The sequence below is a fragment of the Sarcophilus harrisii genome, chromosome 1 (assembly GCF_902635505.1).
Source record: "Sarcophilus harrisii chromosome 1, mSarHar1.11, whole genome shotgun sequence".
Lineage (NCBI taxonomy): Eukaryota > Metazoa > Chordata > Mammalia > Dasyuromorphia > Dasyuridae > Sarcophilus > Sarcophilus harrisii.
The window spans coordinates 396,763,892-396,785,938 of NC_045426.1; the positions used below are offsets into that span (position 1 = coordinate 396,763,892).

Genomic DNA, 22,047 nt, shown 5'->3' on the forward strand with positions numbered 1-22,047 from the left:
ATTACAATTATACCACCAAGTAATCTAGATATTTCAGCTCATGTATGTTATATTTCAGCTACAGTTAATGTTTTACAATTACCAGGAAGAAAGACATACTTTTCTGAATTATAGTATTTTGAATTATGTATAAGATATAGCATAATTATAACTTATATGTATATATATACATATGTATGTGCAACATATTTCCATTTATTGAAATAGACTAGTTTCAACAGCTAAGAGTCATTTCAACTTTGTCTACTCATCCATAAAATGAGCACATGAATAGATAATCAGTTCAGCTCTAAAATATGATACTTATGCATGGGAATAATAAATAAATTTAAAGATTCTTAAAATGTATTTTAAAGTATAGTATAATAATGCCTTTTATGTATTATGTGTTCTAAAATATACGAATTATTTTCTCTAAGCTGTAAAATCATATTAAACTGATTATAATGTATGAATAATTCATGTAATCTCTGTCTAAATGAAAGATTTCACAAACAATATGGATATTTTGCATGAAGTTTCCTTATACTCTTCATTCAAGGAGATAAAGAAAAAAAAACAAGAGATGGACAGTAAGGCAAAGATAAACATAAAAATAATAAGTCACAAAAAGATAGTTCAAAACCCTCGATATACCTTCAAGCTATGACCACTAGGAAAGAATTTAAAAATTTTGGACTCTTTCCCATATGCAGGCTACAGTTTTTCATAGTACAAAAAAGACAAATAAACTGCTTTACTGAGAATATATCCAAAGACTCCCTAATTCAGCCAGCCTATTTTATTATGCAACTCAGTTTTGTGGGCAGGGGCTCAAAAGCTCTCTTCTACAATCAGGTGAAATAACATTGTAGAGTTCAATATATAACCAATTTCTTTTGGTATAAGGCAGATAACCCACAAAAACAAAATCTGATTTGATGTGAAAGACAAGGTCTTATGCTAGAAGTGCTTTCTCTGGTTCCTTTCCATGTTACCATTATGTTCTACATTTAAATAACTGAATACTTTTAGTTTGGAAAGAGAAAGAGAAACACATGAAGATGTTTATAATTCCTCTATCATGTCATTAACTTAGAAATTATTAGTCAGAGGGCTGGTTCAATATTAGGAAAACTATCAGTATAATTGGCCACATTAATAACCAAAGTAACAAAAATCATATGATCATCTCAATAGATGCAGAAAAAGCATTTGATAAAATCCAACATCCATTCCTATTAAAAACACTTGAGAGTATAGGAATATATGGACTTTTCCTTAAAATAATCAGTAGCATCTATTTAAAACCAGCAGTAAGCATCATATATAATGGGGACAAATTGCAACCATTCCCAATAAGATCAGGAATGAAACAAGGTTGCCCACTATCACCGTTACTATTTAATATTGTATTAGAAATGTTAGCTTTGGCAATAAGAGTTGAGAAAGAGATTCAAGGAATAAGAATAGGCAATGGGGAAACAAAATTATCACTCTTTGCTGATGATATGAGAGTATACTTAGAGAACCCCAGAGATTCTACTAAAAAGTTATTAGAAAAAATCCACACCTTTAGCAAAGTTGCTGGATAAAAAATAAACCCACATAAGTCATCAGCATTCTTATATACCACTAACAAAACCCAACAGTTAGAGTTACAAAGAGAAATTCCATTTAAAGGAACTACTGATTGTATAAAATATTCAGGACTCTATCTGCCAAGGGAAAATCAGAAACTTTATGAGCAAAACTACAAAACACTTTCCACACAAATTAACTCTGATCTAACCAACTGGAAAAATATTAAATGCTCTTGGATTGGGAGAGCAAATATAATAAAGATGACAATACTACCTAAGCTAATCTATTTATTTAGCACTATACCAATCAGACTCCCAAAAAACTATTTGGATAACCTAGAAAAAATAACAACAAAGTTCATATGGAAAAACAAAAGGTTAAGAATTTCAAGGGAATTAATGAAAAAAAAATCAAATGAAGGTGGCCTAGCTGTACCAGATCTAAAATTATATTATAAAGCAGCGGTTACTAAAACCGTCTGGTATTGGCTAAGAAATAGACTAGTTGATCAATGGAATAGGTTAGGTTCAAAGGGCAAAACAGCCAATAACTTTAATTATCTAGTGTTTGACAAACCCAAAGACCCCAGTTTTTGGGATAAGAATGCATTATTTGACAAAAATTGCTGGGAAAATTGGAAATTAGTATGGCAGAAACTAGGCATTGACCCACACTTAACATTGTACACCAAGATAAGGTCAAAATGGGTTCATGACCTAGGCATAAAGAATGAGATTATAAATAAATTGGAAGAGCATAGGATAGTTTACCTCTCAGACCTGTGGAAGAGGAAGGAATTTATGACCAAAAGAAGAACTAGAGATCACTATTGACTACAAAATAGAAAATTTAGATTATATCAAATTGAAAAGTTTTTGTACAAACAAAACTAATGCAGACAAGATTAGAAGGGAAACAATAAACTGGGAAAACATTTTTACATTTAAAGGTTCTGATAAAGGCCTCATTTCCAAAATATATAGAGAACTGACTCTAATCTATAAGAAATCAAGCCATTCTCCAATTGATAAATGGTCAAAGGATATGAACAGACAATTTTTAGATGATGAAATTGAAACTATTATCACTCATATGAAAGAGTGTTCCAAATCACTATTGATCAGAGAAATGCAAATTAAGACAACTCTGAGATATCACTGCACACCTGTCAGAATGGCTAGAATGACAGGGAAAGATAACGTGGAATGTTGGAGGGGATGTGGGAAAATAGGGACACTGATACATTGTTGGTAGAATTGTGAACACATCCAGCCATTCTGGAGAGCAATTTGGAACTATGCTCAAAAAGTTATCAAGCAGTGTTTCTACTGGGCTTATACCCCAAAGAGATACTAAAGAAGGGAAAGGGACCTGTATGTGCCAAAATGTTTGTGGCAGCCCTGTTTGTAGTGGCTAGAAGCTGGAAAATGAATGGATGCCCATCAATTGGAGAATGGTTGAATAAATTGTGGTTTATGAATGTTATGGAATATTATTGTTCTGTAAGAAATGACCAGCAGGATGAATACAGAGAGGATTGGCGAGACTTACATGAACTGATGCTGAGTGAAATGAGCAGAACCAGGAGATCATTATATACCTCAATAACAATACTGTATGAGGATGTATTTTTATGGAAGTGGATTTCTTCTACAAAGAGAAGATCTAACTCAGTTTCAATTGATCAAGGATGGACAGAAGCAGCTACACCCAAAGAAAAAACACTAGGAAATGAATGTAAACTGCTTGCATTTTTATTTTTCTTCCCGGGTTAATTATACCTTCTAAATCCAATTCTCCCTGAGCAACAAGAGAACTGTTCGGTTCTGCACACATATATTGTATCTAAGAGCTAACATGTATAGGACTGCTTGCCATCTGGGGGAGGGGGTGGAGGGAGAGAGGGGAAAAATCGAAACAGAAGTGAGTGCAAGGGATAATGTTGTACAAAATTACTCTGGCATGGGTTCTGTCAATGGAAAGCTATTAAAAAAAAGAAATTATTAGTCAGTAGTATTTATCTACTTGTCTATTTTAGAAAAACAACCCTCAAGGTGGGAAAAATCTAGTCTCAAACTACAAAAGGAAAATGAAACCAAAAATATTTAGGTAAAAAATATTTCCTAAGAGGAAGGAAAGATGAGGAAGGTACTACTGTCTAAGTAGTCCTCTTCTTTCCCTAAAAGATTCAGAACATTTATTTTCATTAAACACTTTAATAGTAGTAAGTAATAATAATTGAAATTGATTACAATATCATTGTATTTGTATTTTCAAAAGCCTCTCCCATATGACATACAGTGCAGTTTACAAGGATTGGCCAAGTCCCACTTTGAGCTTATCTGACAAGATTCTACCCCCGTCCCCACACACACACACACACATACACATATATATGAAAATATATATATGTATATACTGAACTCTCTAAATTATAATAATATTTTCATAAATGTCATGAGGAAGCTCAAGACCAAGAAGGGAACTTAGAGAATATGTACTTCAACTTTCTCATTTTATACATTGAGTTCAGAACAGTTGTGATTAGTCACAGAATAAGCCACATCAGAAATGAGATTTTGAATTCAGGTCTTTTGAGTCGAAAGCCAGTGCTTTTTTCTAATATGATGCTTTCTCCAAAGATCTGATTTCATCTGGCATATTTTTAGATTTATCCCTTTTTTACTTCCCTAAGAAAATCATATTAGATTTGACATGATATGACACAACAACAATAAATGCTGCTTTCTAAGTAATGGATCTGTACATTATTGATTTAATGAGATTATTATCATACAAATTTTCTCAAATGGCCAATTTCCATATGTATGTTGAGATAAACACAAGAAGACTATATTTAAAGAAGTATAATAGATAGCTATTAATAATAGAACTGCTTCAGAAAGTGAGAAATAAAATCTTCCAACTCACTTTATTTTCTGCCATTTTTTAAGCCACATTGCCATCCAGTTTGAATAGCTTTCAACAGCACTGAAAGACTGTTTTAATATTAACTATGGTGGTATTTTATAATATTTTAAATGAATGATTTTAATAACATGACTTTCCGTAATGCCAATTATTCTTAATAATGTTCTTAACTTTCCATTTTAAAAAAATTTGGATGTTTCTTTGTACCAGGTATGTGTGTATGAAATATATGTTTGTGTTTGTGTATATCATCTATGTATTATATAGACCATATGTATATATCTGAAAATAATGAAAATGCTTTCTGGTTGTAGTGAAATAATTTTGATTTATGTTGTTTCTCATTTATGATAAAGTACCTGGTCATTGTCATCCTTTATTGTAATATAACATTTTTAAGAGTCAGGATTTATATAATGAAATGTGACCTGTCATAAGATTCACAGAAATAAGTTCTCTTTGTACTACTTTCATATGTACATAAAAATTTAAATATGTATATTAGTGAGAATCCTCAAGGCTTTTCTTGTTTAATATGATATTCTGGTAAACATTAGACATATATAAGTAGAGAGAATGTTTTTGGTTGGAGACTTACTGTGGAATGAACTTTAAAGTAGAAATTTTGCCAAAATATATATAGATAGATGATAGAGATAACATAAATATCCATTGTATGTATGGATTTTTTGTATCTTTAAATTACTTTAAATTCTGTTGTTTGTGAATCTAAGATAATCATTTGAGTGAAGTATGAACAGATGTAGCAAAGGTAAATGCTTTCACCTAGAATTTCACACTATTTCTTCAAATGTAAAAAGAATTATAGATTCTTTCTTCACCATGTCTAGGATGGGGACTATCAGCAGAATTCCTGTTAGGAACAACCACATTACAGACCTATTAGCATTTTGGGAATATTAGGGTACAAATTCATCTTCATTTATCCCAATTTATACTGGTTCAGAAGTTTTAGTTTTGTTTGTTTTTGTCATGTTACAATACATAGCAGAAATTGTGAATTTTAAAATTATTAGCACAATTGTTAAACAATGTTTAAAACATGTGTTAAACAATGTTTGTTTAATGATTTGCTTTTAATATGATTATACTCTGGTCTCTTTCACTACTATATTAGTTTGAAGTAGTTTTAAAAGTGAAAGTCCCAAAAGGGCAATCAATAAGCATTTGTAAAGAGCTTGTAGTGTCAGGCACTGTGCTAAGTGCTAAGAATAGCCCCTTCACTACTCTTCACAAGGGAAAAAACAGTCCATGTCCTCAAAAAGCTCAGTTTTTAATATAGGAGACAACTTGCATATAACTTAATATGTACAAGACATACAGAGAGTATGTCCAAAAAAAGACTAACGTGGCACCTGAGGAGTAGAATTGAGGTAGGATGGAGGAAACTAAAAAGAGCTCTTGAATAATGTGATATTTATACAGTTTTGAAGGAGACTAGAAAAACAAAGATGAAAGGGACATCATTTGAAGATCTTTAAATGACAAAGAGACAGCTTTATATTCAAAGTGGGAATTCATAAGCAGCCTTGAAACTTTATTGAGCAGGGGGTTTGGCATGGGAAGAAGTGTGCTTATACATAATGGGTGTTTCAAAAAATATTTGGTGAATAAATTAATAAATGAATTTCTGATATAATAATTGCTGTGTTTTCAAGTCCTTTTAATAAAAAGTAATAAGCAAGTATGTAACAATGTAGTCCACACAAAAAAGATCTATACAAACTAGTAGTTTGAAAGTTAGCAGGATGGAATGTTTTCCTGCTGGTCTGCTCTTTTAGTAGTTTCATTAAATTATAGTTAAGAAACACAGGAAATGGTCTGTCATTTGATTTAAAGTAGATTCAAAATAAATACAGCATTTTCTTTCTACATATCAATACATCATAGACATCATTCAAAAAATGTACTGTTGAAAACCAAATGGAACAGGTGTCATATGGAGGCATGCTGGTTGACTGACTATACCCAATGAATTTGAGCTTTTCAAAAAAAAACAGTCAAATACATTCATATTACAGCAGCATATTTAAAGTGTTTGCATTTGGTTTTGTTTGATTAATCTAAGTGTCATTTTAGAAATATTTTCACTGTAAGTCAAATGCTTTCAGGAAAACAAAAAAAAAACAAATCTTTTGGTAATACTGTGCCAAAAAGGCTACATAGAAAGAAGGGGAGAGGAATAAAAGAGGAAAGAAGGAAGGTAGAAAGAGAAGAAAAGGAGAAAGAAACAGAGAAAATAAAAACAATGAGGAAGGAAAGAAGGAAGAGGACGGAAGAGAAGGAGGAAAGGAAGAAGGGAGGGAGGGAAGGAAAGAAGGAAGGAAGGAAGGAAAGAAAGAAGAAAGGAAAGAAGGAAGGAAGGAAAGAAAGAAGGAAGGAAGGAAGGAAGAAAAAAAGGAAGGAAGGAAGGAAGGAAGGAAGGAAGGAAGGAAGGAAGAGAGGAGCAAACCTTCCTGAAATATACTTCTTGACAAAGAGAACATAGAAAAGAGTTTAGTTTCTGAAACCTGGGTATTCTGTATTCTTCAGCTCTCTACACTACAAAAATAATGACTTTTCTTCACTTTTCTAATTTGTGAAATGTGCCTGAGAAAGTAGAGGTGAATAATGGTATTGATAATAATATAGTTTCCCCTCTGGTTTTCAAGAACTTTGTATATTCATTATATATCAACACACAGGAAGATATAATTACTGGATTTGGAAACAGGGAAAAACTTTTTTTTAACTTATAGTGCATATGAACAAATTAATTTGAAATATGAACAGAATAGCTGTCTCTAAGAACATGTTTAAAATATCTGCTTAATTTTAAATGAGCTTTCTTTTTTATTTTGGTAGAATCTTCTTTTAAAAAGTACTTTTAAAAGAAATATATAACTTATGCAAAAATATTTCAATTTCATCTGAAAACAGATAACTTCAAATAAATGCATGAGGATGCTTTTATCTGTTGATTCATTCTGGCATGGAAGTTACCCAATATTTTTCAAAGATATGCCATTCAAGAGCATAAGCTGTTACAAAAAGGACTTGAATAAGTGTTTAATAATTGACTCTGTCTCATATCAGAGAAATGGTAAAATTAATATGGATATGATTCCACACCAACACATTGGCTTCAAGATGATTTAAAAAAAAATCATAGTGAGTCTATTACATTAGAGATACTTTGCAATCCATGTTGGTAGATGGATTATCTATTCCAATAAAATTACAGCTGCCTAACATATTGAAAAATCATGGGATTACACTGTGGAATTTTTTTAGCACAGTCGATCCTCATAAAGTAAAGCTGAGGGGAAAAATTTCCCCCAAAATTTGGAAAATATGAAGTGAAATCTAAGACCGGGGAATAGTGAATGTCATGGTATGTTAAAAGCATCACAACTATTGGTTGTTGAAACCTTTATTCTGTAGACCAATTAGCTGGTTAATGAATTAAGGAATTTATCAGACTGCTTAAACAAATTTTCCTTGGCAGTCATTACTACATTCTAGGGCAATGGTTACTAACCTTTTTAATGTGTCATGGCAATTTAGTAATGCCTTTGGACACCTTGTTTTTAAATATATTCAATAAAATACATAAAATTAAGAGGAGAAACTTATATTTAAATATAGTTATCAAAATATGAAAACAAAACAGTTTATGGATAAGTTAAAAAACCCATATCTGGGATTTTCCCTTCTGTGTTACCTTGAAATCAATCATTGTTCTCCTTTACTGAAATACTAGGAACTTCTCTAATGTTTGTAGATTGCTATTTAATGTTCTCAGTTCTTGATATTTGCAATATTAAAAAGAATCAAACATACATAGGATTAAAGTGACTCTATATTTGCAACTCCCAAGTGCAACTTCCAAGTTTTATACTAGTGGAAATTAAGGCCTATATAAATTATGCGGCATGCCCAGGATCACATTGCTCCTTAGCAATAGAGCCAAGTTTATTAGCTAAGTGAGCTACAATCCTATTATTTTGCAACTATAAAGGTACACTGAGATATGAATTTTTTCATGAACCAGTTCCTCTGTATTCTGTATTCCTGAGTCCTCATTTGTACTACACAGTTTAGTTCTGCACAACAGAATTTAAGAAAAGTGTTACTAAGCTACTGAGTATTTTGGAAAGAATAACTGGAATGGAAAAGGTCTCGAATCCATATTACATGGGGATTGTTTGACAGAAATTGGGATGTTTATCCTGGAGAATGAAAGACTAAGGAAGGATGGAGTAAGGGAAAAAAAAAACTGGTCTTGTGAGAGAAGAGAAAGGTGAAATTTGCAGAAAGATAAAATTAGACTTGATTTTAGGAGGGGAAATTGATAGAAATTATCAATAAAAACTGTATAAAAGTAGAAAAAACTCACATGTCCTCTACTTGTAGGATTTCCAACAGACAAATGATCATTTGTTGGAAATAATATAGAGGGAAGTGACCTGATTCTATGATTCTGCAGTTTCATGTGTCTTGATACTGATATTTACAGAATTGAACAACTACAAATGCATTTATTTTTCTATGATCAAATCCATAATTTTGAAGTTCTGATTATTGAAATTAGAAAACAAAAGTTAGCATGACTCAACTCCTGGGGCTCAAGTGTCTCAATTGTTTCCTTCTCCTTGTCAGCAGCAGCCTTGCTCTCCATTCTAGCCCTTTACCTTCAAGTTATTTTCCTGATTTTTTGTATTTCAATCCCCAGCATTTAGTACAGTGTTTGGCATATCATATAGCTGCCATAATTTGTATAATAAATACCTTATTTATCTGATAAATATATTATCTATATAATTACCTGTATATGAAAAAGAAATGCTAGCAGTACTTTAACAATATTGATATATCTAGAACAGATCCTGTTTCCTTCATGCAATTTTTTATATCTTTGTACAAAGCAATAGATTAATCAACTGAAAGAACTGTAAATAAGGGAGCCACCTGCTATTTTCCTCCTCTGTATTTTTCCAGTGGTAGGAAGAATATTTAAGAGAATAAAACTCAACTGTCAGGATGGTACTTCCCAGGGATGAGCCAGGAGAGTAAAATATATTTTGGAGTTCAGAGTGCTCATCCACAAGAGGTAAATTCCCTCTTCCCAGGCACTATGTTACAGACATGATCTTGACTTATTAAAATGACATTGACCTCATCCTTCCTGAGCAGATAGTGCTTATCATGTCTTGTGAGGGTGAATGCCCAGGACAATCATTCAAGGTTGATTTATGGCTGGACATAGTTATTGCATTTTACCATCATGTACAAATAAGAAAATAAAGGAGTTATACTGATCATTTTTAAGAAAGTGTAATAATAATGTAGAACATGCTGACTGTTCTATTTCTAAAGTCATAGTCTCAATGCAATTCTGCTCCTAGTTACTACCATAAACAATTTATAAATATTCAATTAAAAAGACATTTATTAAGCTCTTAATTTAATAATATTTTATTTTGTTCTGTCTTAACCCAAATTTACCTCAGTTTCTTTATATGCAAAATGGGAATGATAATTTTATCTGTCTCACAGAGATGTTTTGCAGATTAAATGAAATAACTGAAAAAAGTTCAGTGGAGTCCCTAGAACATTAAAAGAGCTATGTAAAAGTTAGATATTATTTTTATAATCCACTTTACTAGATACTGGACATTAGAAATAAAACCCCCTCTTCTGCATAATGTGTTCAAACCACACTCATAATATTTTAATTATAGAAGCTATAGTTTGGGAGGAATATTAAGGGAACAGATAATTCCCTCGTAGTAACCATGGTAGAGGAGGGATGTAGATGGGCGAGTGGAGTGGATATGGTAATGTTCAATGTTTGAAAGGCTGGCATATAAAAAAGAGTTTCAATTTGATCCCACAGGAGAGAAGTAAGAATAATGAGTAAATGTTTCAGAGAATCAGTTTTGAATGAATATACAAAAGACTTCTTCAATAATTTGTATACAAATGAACTTTCTTAGGAGGCAGTGTCCTCAAGGAAAGTCAGGATGTATACTTATTAGGAATTTTCTGGAAAGGATTTCTGATCAGTTATTGATTGGATAAATGACCTCGTGGGAATCAATGAGTTCCTCTATCTTCATAGGTTCTATGTTTTGAACTGCAGTAAATAGTTGTATAGAAGAAAAAGTGATCCAAGGTAAAGAATATAGATATTAAAAAAAAAAAAAAGTAAAATGTGGTTTGGGTTTCAAATGACCCCAGGAATTAACCTCAATGTTAACATCACATCTTTTTCTCCATCCCAAAATACTTTTGTTTTATATGGTCTATTATTCAAATAGAATAATATTCAAATATTCAAAACAGAATATTCAGAACAGAGCCATAAAATACCCTCAAATATAATTCAGGAGACTAGTTTTTGCATTTAATTTTCAGAAGACAGATATCAATAATGGCAAATTATTTGACCAAGATATAAAAAAATTGGATCCCTAATCTTGGATGTAAATGTTATAAAATATATCCAGTTGCTACTTCTGATTCCAATTATCACATGAAAGCAAATTAGCATTGATGACCTTACACAAATATATCATATACACTATTAAGAAAGGCATTTTATTTTTCTTTATAATAAGAATTATATTTCTTATATTTCCTCAGTTTATCCAACTATAAAATCAAAGAAGCTAACATCAGATAGAACTACTACCTCACTTCAGGCTGCCCAGACATCATTCTCAACTTTCCTGCCAAAGATATTTCCTTTTTTCCTCCACAGCAGTTGCTAATTTCTGCCCTCTCAATAGCTATTCTTGTCACAGGGATTCCAGAATCCTTTTTCTATTATAATCTGTATTTCCATTACTGCTGTCCTAATGGTGGTGAGCCAGTCTACTGTAGATTTCCAATACTCCAATGAATCTTAAGCACACTTGGGCTCTCCAATCACTTTTTCAGAGGATCACATAATATTTCTAAGTCTTTCCATCTAAAATGCAAGTAGATCTTTCTACATATTTCGTCTTCCCCTTAGAGAGGAAAAAGTTTATCTTTTTTGTTTTTTTGGTCAGTGGTACAGAGTAGAGATTGTAATGTTCAGTGTTTGAAAGACTGGCAGATGAAAGAAAGTTTCGATTTCTTCTGTTTGGTCACACATTAGTGTCAAGTTCTTAGAGAGTTCCTTTTTCATATTGAAATCTCCAGGGCTTAGCATAATGCTTGTTGGGTAGTAACTATTAAATAAATGATTTTTCATTCATTTAAGGAGATTGGAATAGGAGATACATAGATACCTTATAACTCTAATATTTTATAGTTTCCTGGAAAGAATGCTGGATTTACAATTCAGATTGGTAAATGCTTGCCAAAAAGAAAGAAACAAATAATCTTTTAGATTTCAGGCTTTTTTCTATTATTTATAATTTGGGTTATTTCTATTACTTTCAAAAAAAAATACTAAGTAAACAGCAATAAACGCAAGTCCCCCATCAGGATGTGATCTACAAAATAGCTAATGAGGTTGCTCTTCCAAATAGAACTCAGCTTGAAAAGTCTGCTACTCCAGGTGTTTATTGACTGGTCAGTGAGAGAGTACTGACACTAGCTGGGTAGATGTGGCGTTACTGTGTTTTTTAATTATCACTCCACGTCTGGATTATTATATTCAGTTCTGGACTGCAATGATTTTTCCCAAACACAATCTGCAGCTCATCCAGATGAAGGGAATTGAGGGAGAGAGACAGAACTTCATGTTACATAAAAAGAATATGAAAGTTCGTATGTGTAGACTGAAAATGGTAAGAATGTACTATCTTACAGAAGATGACTGAAGAATAGAACCTAAATTAATAGATAGGTAGAGGTTACAGGGAAGCAGGTTTAGTCTTAATAGAAGGAAGAGTTTTTATTCTAAAATTGGAACTATCCAAAAATGAAAGATAAGTAAATAAGCACTGTGACATAATAGAACAAGTTTTGAATATAGGCTCAGAAGGCAAGGATTTGAGACCCAACTTTAAAATTGTTCAACAGCCAATCAACACCTCCTCTGAATCTTAGTTAACATTAGAACAATTAATTATAATTAAATAATGAGTTAACATTAAAACAATAATAGATACACTATATAATTTGGGTTATTGTGAGGAAGGGTAATCACTTAAAAGTGCTACATAAATGTAGGATTATATACATTAATAATGATAACAGTTAATGCAAAAAATGAACAGAGTGATGGATTTAAAGTAAGAAGACCCGTATCCTCTATTGGCCCTAGTTTCTGCATCTGTAATATAGAAATAATAATAGCTTCTTCTTGATATAGATACTTCGAAGATGAATTGAGATACTATATTTAAAGGTATTTCAAACTTTTCAGCACTGTTAGCCAAATATTATTTTATCTTTCATTCTCAAAGAGGACCATGACATCAGGAAGATGATGGAGGAATGGAGGAGGGCTATGCAAAGTCACCTACCTCACTTTCCCCTCCAGAGCCATCTGGCTCCATTGGCCATGTATAGATCAAGAAACTCTTCTATTTGGCACTTAACACTATTCATAACTTCACTTTTGTTGTTTTTGTTGTTCTTCAGTCATTTATTAGTCATTTCCGACTATTCATGACCCAATTTTGGAAGTTTTCTTAGCAAAGATGATGAAGTGATTTGCAATTTCCTTCACCAGCTCATTTTACAGATGAAGAAACTGAGGCAAATGGGACTAAGTGATTTTTCCAGGATCACTTGACTAAAAAGTATTTGAGGTCATATTTGAACTCAGGAAAATGAGACTTTCTAATTCCAAGTCCAGCACTCTATCTACTATGGCAGCTAACCACCCCTCAATTTAACCATGGTGTATCTTTCAAGGTTTATTATATGTTATTCCTAGTTATACATTATATGGTCCAGACAAAATATCTTTCTTATTGTTCATGATTTATAACATTCTATCTCTTGTTGTTGAACCGTTATGTAGGTTGTTTCTTATGTGTGGGATGCATTATTTTATATCTCTTCATCCCAGGAACTATTCCTAATTTCTTCTGCTTCTGACAACTCCTAATCACCCATTGCACTCAAATCACTTCTATTTACTTCGTGTGTGTGTGTGTGTATGTGTGTGTATTCACTTGTATTTACTTTATATATATATATATATATATATATATATATATATATATATACACATATATATACACACACACACACACACACACACACACACACACACACATATATATATATATATATATATATTTTTTTTTTTTTTGGCCTATTCTTGGATGACCATAAGTTGTTTCTATTGATGAAACAATGACAGGGACTTTTTTTTAATTTTTGTATTCTCAGTTCTTGGCAGAAAGGAGTAATTTAATTCATGTTTTTTAAATGTATAGTTGAAACAACCAGGGTCTTTTACAGACTTACTCTCAAGCCTACTCTCTTTGACAACAACCAACCAAGTTCCTAGTACCCCTGGCACAAAAAAAGATCAAATCAAAAAGTGGAAGAGCATTTGGTACAGCAGACCTACTGGAACAACCTTTTGTTTTTAAACTCTGATGGTAAAAGAACCCACAGCTGGAGAAAACATGGGCAAGAGTGCAATGAAACCAAATATCACAGTAGGTCAGGATCTGTGCCTGAGGAGTGCCCTCCTCAGATTCAGAACAATATGTGGTACAATCATATTCTGTGACAGGAACACCATATAGTAGGCACTTCCAGCTGCCTATAATTCAAAACATCTCCAATGGAAATCAGACATTGTTAACTCACAAGGTCTCCTGGGGAAGGAAATAGCTTTACAGTGACATTAAGGGATTGAGTGCTACCAATAAGCTCCTTCCCAAAAGAATATTTCTGAGATAGTGGTAGGCATTATACTGTCATTAGACAAATCAACAAGAAAAATAAATGCATTTCTTCTGGGCTACTGGCTGAGAATGCATTTGGCAAATACACTTAAGCATTAAGATGACTAATGAAGGCAGACCTAAATACCTCTGTTCCATCTGACTTCTGAGATGAGAAGACTGAGACAATCATAAACATGTGTGTTCTCTGTCTGTACAGTGAATTACTATCCACCATATATGAAGATAATGGATCTGTACAGATTCACCTGCACTCTCATATTCTCCCCCTGGTGACCAAAGAAAAGTAGTCCACATTTATATAGCATTTAAGGTTTGCAGAGTACTTTATAAGTACCATCTCATTTTATCTTCACATCCATGTTGAAAAATAAAAACTGTTATTATCATATATTGTCATATTTTACAAATGAGAAAGTTGAGGCATAACAGTTCTGGGTCACACATCTAGTTAAATTCCCATGGTCAGAAATGAATTGAGATCTTTATGGCTTTAGGCGCAACCCTCTATCTACTGCGTTGCATAGCAACAATGACTGCTCAGACCTCATATAAGATATTCTTCTTTACCTTTCTCATAAACTAATCATATGATATTTTATAATTTTATAATTTATCATTATCTATCTAGTATTATAAAAATCTTTTTGTGTCACACATTCATATTAGAATTCAAATTTCCTGAGGACAGTTGTATCTTATATAAACTTTACATATCCTCCAGATCTCGCTAAAAGGCTAAAGAGCTTAACAAAAATTTGCTGAATAATCAATATATGAAATAACTATCCAGAATTAGGGCAGAATTTAAGATATTAATTGGCACATGGACATTTGAATCTAAGATTTTGGTCTCCTTAGCAACTTTCCCTAATTAACGACATACTCTGTAGCAGAGAGAACACCATATTTGTCAACTGAGGATGCCATTCTGAATCCTGGTCTACTTTTTATCTGTATGATACTTTGGACAAGTCATTCACCATCTCCATGCCTTAACATCTTATTATGAAAAAAATGGATGTTTTTGTTCAGTCATTCTAGTAATGTCCAACTTTTCATTGTTTTGGAATTTTCTTGGAAAGGACATTGGAGTGGTTTGCAATTTCTTTCTGATAGGTCAAATTAAATTACTGCTATAATGTCTTCTAATTCTAAAACTCATTGTCTAAAGAAGAAAGAAAAAACACACTCCCAGGAACCACCTTTTCCCAATATATTTCTCACCAGGGAATCCAAACTACTAATGTATTTTTGTCTTTCCATTCCCATCTCCTAGAATAGTTCTTGTCACATAATAGATTCTTAACAAATATACAATATTAGACTTGACTAAAAGGAATTAGTGGACAGAGTGTTGGACATGGAGTTCAAATTCTATATCTGACATCTACTAGTTGTGTGATACTGAGCAAGTCAATTAATTTCTATGTGCCTCAAACAAATGCCCACTACTTACTTATTCAGCATAATTGAAAATATCTTCGTTAGTATAGGCAATTCTCAAAGATAGAGTTTCCTAAGCTAGAAAAAAAAAATCACAGCTTCTTTTCTTAGTCATTTGAAAATACAAATTAAACTAAGAAAAAGCCAAAAATGGGCTAGAAAATCAGTCAACAACATAGGCTACAAAAGTTGGGGAAATCTTACTGGAAATGAGATTTGAACTGGAATTTGAAGAAAGGATGTACTTTAAACAAATCTTTATCTGGAATAAAATAGAAATAAAGCCTTCTATGTAAGGGGAATAGCCATAAAATTGGAAATGCATTCGAATCAGGGAAATATAAATATCATTTGAGCCCAGGCTATGACAATTAGTCACTTTGAGCAAGTCAGCTCACATTTCTGGGACTCTGTCTCTTCATTTGTAAAACAAGAGAAATAAGTCAGATAATCCCCACTGCTCTTATAGATATGATACTGAAAAGGACAATTTAGATCTTTGATTTTAGACTCTAAGCTATAAAGGACCATCAAGGTCATTATATCCAAATCCCTGTTATCTACTATGTGAGACACTGAACTAATATGCAATAAATTGTGATGGTTTTTATAGGGAAAAGGAAAAGGAAAAAAAAACTGATGCTAAGGCAAGATTGTGAAGGCTTTGAAGTGTGAAGGCCTAGACAATTCTATAGTAAAGAGTAGCTGCTGAAGAGTTTTGAGGAGAGAATTGACATGTCAAATAGGACTTAAGGATGATTATTTTATCTGAGGTATGTCAAATGGATTTGAAGAAAGAAAGCCAAGAACAGAAGATTAATTTTATAACTAAAAGGAAACACATATACTTCACAAGTGTTTTAACAAAGATACTAAGGAGGTAAATAATTTAGATTAGATCACAAGTCACAGAAACAAATATAATCATTAAAAAAAGACACCTGCTTAAAATCACAGCAGACATCAAGCTAAAGGCATTAAATTATTCGTAGTTTACTTTATGCTTTGTCTGATGAAGCAATGAAATAACATTTTAATTAGTGTCTATCTTTTAAATGTGTACTTGCTGGAAAACTACCTATATTTAATGAGTGTTTTAATATGACATTGATTTTAAAAGACTAGGATCATTTTATAATTTTTGTATAATTGCTTTTGAGTGTGAATTTTACATATTTGATAATGCTGTCATAATCACTTAAGATAATTTTCTGTTACAATCTTAAATTTTATTCTACTCTTTATAACTTATAACTCTAAGGTTGCTATTTCAGACTTGAACAAGTTGGACACAAATTTCAAATCAAGTTCATATTCAAAAATAGTATAACAAAAAAAAGAGTGAGAGAGGGCTGGGAAGGGAAGGTGGAAGGCAGAAGGCAGAAGAAAAAAAGGAATAAAAAAGAAGATAATCAGCAAAACTTAGGAATCTTTGAAATAACAAAATGAGATGCCTGGAATAAAATAATTATAATCAGACTTAAGATACCTTCTTTGGTATGTGACTTAATGCAAACAGCAATGTAAGATTCCACTTTGAATAAACACAAAGTTTAGTTGTTTATATTGGCATTTTCTATGGGCTTCAATCATCTAAATCATAGTCATGGTCAACTTGTGGTAAAGTTTTCTCCAAAATAAACCTGTAAACTTTTCGGGAAAAAGAAAAAAAAAGCTTATAGTTTCCCCTAAGTATCAGGCTTCCTGAGGACACTAGTTCTCTGGGACAACAAGTTCTATAAGTGTTGATCATAAAGAAGTCATCCAGCCCAGGAGCTCTATTCCCACATACAACCAAGAGCCACAGGAGTTTCCATTTGCATGTTGTGACATTTCCAGTCTTGTTCAGGGGTCATGGAGGTGGAAGAATATGCCAGAAATGACAGATGGCCAAGCCACAGGATGTACTTACTAACATTGTGACCTGAAAAAAAGTTATGTTTGTAAATGTGAAAATAAAGAAAAATGCTCAATGATCAAATTCATTGAAATAAAAATTATTATTCTGTAGAATTTCTTTAATTCTAGTTTCATCATACTTTTCAAACACAACTGTATGCTTGCATGAAATCAGTCCATTCATTAACTAGTATTTATTTAATTACTACTAATAAACATTATCAAGAAAAAAAAGATAAATAGCAAATGGAATAGAGAACTGAGTACTGGACTGTCTCTTATACTTTTTGTATGACCCTGGGAAAATCATTTTTCTTGTGAAACTCAAGAAATACAAAAGGACTTAGCAATTAAGTCAGATATTGTAACAAGCCTTTAATCTTCCTCAAAAGAATTTGCTCCTACATTAATGAAATCAAATTTTTTTTCATATTAAACAATGATGATGATGATGATCACACATACACACACATACTTTGAATAATACCTGACAAAAGATGGATATGTGTGCAAGGACCTTGAAGGAAAGTCTTTGATATTTCATGCTTACTTAGTTTTAGCTTTTGACCAGTGCAATATATAGTTGGGCAATATTTATGTTGGCAAGAATAGAGCAAAACTTTTGAGAAAGAATCCATTGGTGGAGGAAGAGAAGAGAGTGTCAAGTCTAGGTCTCCCCAACTTTCAATTATGCCTAGACTTCAAAAATTTCAAAGGACTTCCATCAACACCCTAAGCAACAGAAACAACTGCATGCAATTCAGGCAAGCAGATTTCACATGGAATCAAGGAAAGAACTACACTGGACCTAAAGGAAATTTCTTCAGCACTTCACAAAGGAGACAAACGTATTTCTAATAAAAAATTAGCTGTGATGAACCAATTTAATACTGTGTTTTCTGTGCATATGCTTACTTTCTCTTGCATTGTATAATGTCACAATGGGAAAATATGTAACAGTTTTGAGGGGATATTTTATTTTAAATGTTCATATTCTACAATCTTAAGAAATATTTCTTTCTAATTTGGTAAAAAAAAAGACATGCATATATAATAGATTGATAGAGAAAAAGAAAAGTAAACAAATAAAAGAATAAAAAGCTAAACTAATAAAAGAGTATATGGAAGATCTGGGTTCAGATGTTATACAAATATTTTAATCTGTCACTGTTCAACACAGCTAAGATAGTAAATTACAGAGAAGGACTCAACAACTTACATTGGCAAAAGCCATGTCTATCTTGTAGGCCTCTATAATAATGAATTTAGAGGTTCAATTCCTATGCCCACTCATTGTCCTTGACCCAAACTAAGTAGAGCAGGTCCACATAAACCTGTACTTTATTGTACTTATGAAAACACCCATTAAAGAATAAAGTGTACCATTTCTTTAGTGAAAAAGAGGTACATTCTATTATACTAAACTGACTTGTATTTATTGTTGCGTTCAAGACATTTCACAAATATTCCTAAACTCTGAGAAAAACTTTGTTCAAATCTCTTAGATACCTCTACCAACACAAGTTAGGAGTAAGTGTACATAGGAAATATACTATATAGGAAAATGAAGCATACACATTGTTTTGTTAGGGAATCCTAAAAAAAACAATCTACTTCAGTACATAGTTAATTACACAAGATTATAGTGTGTAAAGCAGATATGGATCCAAAAGACCTAAATATGAATCTTAGCTTTGCCACTTAGACTTGTGTGTATTTGAGCATGTCACTTAAACATTTTAGATCTCAGTGTCCTCATCTATAAATTAAAAGATTGTACTAAATGATGTCTGTGGCCCCTTGTCCTCTAAAAGTCTATGATTCTATGACAACTATTTGGGGAAGGGTGTATGTGTTGAATAATGTAAAACTTCAAATGATAATAGAAATAAGTTATAGAATATTTATTTATGGAATAAGGAATATGGATTTGGGGAAGGGACTGACTGATTTATTTTCCTAATCATTGCTTTTTAGGTTAGAGATCACAATTGCTCCTTTTGTTTATTTACCTATTCTGGTTTCCAAGAATGTCATGCAGAATAGTTTACTGTATAAATGAGAAAAAAAATGTGCATCTTTCAAAATTTTACTCCTGCATTCATTTTTCCCACAAGAAACAGAAACTGTCTTTAGTGAATATATAATCAGTGAGGTGCTGACCTGTTAACTCTGTCTTTTAGATAGCTATGCCCTCTCAAGCAGGAAATGCCCTGAGCTAACCTAATCTCCATACTAATTACCTTAATGAGGTACTAATTTCACTGACTAAATGAAATCATTAGAGGCTAACAGTGTTAGGGATGACCAGCGAAGAAATTCTCATGCAAATGGAGATGCATCATTTTTGGAGGAGGGCTATGTTTTCTCTCAGTCTCTCTGAATCAAATTTCATTTATTCCCTTAAGAGGGAATACTCTTACCCTTCACTCTGACTCATAAAATATAAATTACTATGGTTTTCTGAGAGGGAGAGAGTGAACAGAATTAGGGGTATGGTAAGACTTATCACCTATGTAATCACATCAGGAGTAGGATTTGAATTCAAATCCTCAGACATCTGAGCCAATTATCTTCTTACTTTACTTCCAGTGTATATAATGCATGAAATACTGTAGCAGAAGTATGTGCAATTTGTATTTAGGAGATTAGTATCTTAATCTTGGTTTCACCACTAGCTCCATTGCACTAGTAATTTAACTTCTATGAATTCTGATGTACATATCTATAAAACAGAACTAATCTATCTGTTCTAACTTATAAAGCTAAGGAGGGAAATCAAATGAAAAAATCTGCCTTTACACTATAAAATGCTATACAGAGAAGTATTAGTATTTTTCATTTAGGTATACAAAATTAAACAAATTATTATTAATTCATTCATTTAAGAGGTATTCATTTAACATCTATTCAGGCATAGCCTGAATCCAAAAAATCACTTTAAAACTTCAAATATGAATCCCCTCCCAATACCACACCCTCAAATATTTTTAATTCCTAGGCAGGATTGTACAAGTTTTTAATTGAGGATTCAAACATAGAAGAAATTGGAACTCTACCATTTTTCTTTAAAAGGAGGAGAGGGATGAAAAGGGAAAAATAAACCCAACAGGCTTTTTAGAGACATAAGAATATTGATCCAAAGGTCTAATATCTTACTTTCTTCCTAAATACAAGGAAGCTAGGATACAAACAACTACATTTCTGATTTTTAATTTTCCCTGAATAGTGCACTATGCCATTTCATAAATACTGACAATGAAGTTGAACAAGTATATCTTTGGACTTTTAACTGAACTGATCAAAAAATGGTACTAATGAGGCTACAGACAAGGAATCACCCCTCCCCTCCCAGGAGCAGACGTTAGCTTTAAGTCTGACAGTCACAAACTGTATCCAATGTAGGCCATTTTTCAATGCTTTATCATTCTCAAAGGAGAAAAGGAGTAGGAAATGTAGTCATCATCATTTCTAGAATAGCATTGATCAAGTAGTCACTGAATAAAATGCTTGAAATGAATTGAAAAATCATTTTGAAAAAGAAAACAAAAGAATATTTGCAAAGCAAAAGTATGAACTTGGTATAGTAAAAATGGCATTGGATTGAGAGTCAGATGACCTGGGGTTTAATCCTTGCTTTGTTATGTATTTCTAGAAACTTGGACAAGATGTCAATTCCTATATCTGAAAAAATGATTTGTAGAATTTTTTTTAACTCTAAATCATCATATGAAGTTGTATTCTATTCTTGAAGCATTTTCCAGGGATCCACAACTTGAGAATTTTTAGAGGTCAAAAGGCATTATGGGTAATATATTTTACCAATAAACTTTCCTAAAATTACTGTGTGAATAAATGGTCCTATAGAATCCTTGTTAATAACTCAAGGTCAGCATGGATGAAGGCGGCTAGAAGAGTTAACAAAAGATTAATAGCTATCTCTGGAATTTTTTATATTTTTATGTATTACATAAATAATACATATTATAGATTTATTATAGATCCATTTTATGGCTTGGATAAAGGCACAAGTAGCTTATATTTTCAGAAAAAAAACAGAAGAAATAGTTAATCTATCAGATGATAGAATGAACTATAAAAAAGATAATGAAAAGCTAGAATGGTGGAACAAATAAGATAAGTTTAATAGAAATAAATGTAAAAACCTACACTTGGATTCAGAGTCAGTTTTACAATTACACATATAATTGGAGGCATGGCTAGATAGAAATTTATTTGAATTAATGAGAAACCATTTAATATAAATGCATTATGCACTAAGCAATGTGCTCTGCCACTTGAAAAAGAGGTGTAGGTTTTAGTGAAATGGAAGCTCAAT

General features: G+C 32.1%; 1 protein-coding gene across 3 annotated transcripts in view; it reads right to left on the reverse strand.

The window, feature by feature from the left end:
- Positions 1–22,047, reverse strand: part of SEMA5A (semaphorin 5A) — a 600,495-nt gene that overhangs the window by 134,288 nt on the left and 444,160 nt on the right. The window lies entirely within an intron of this gene.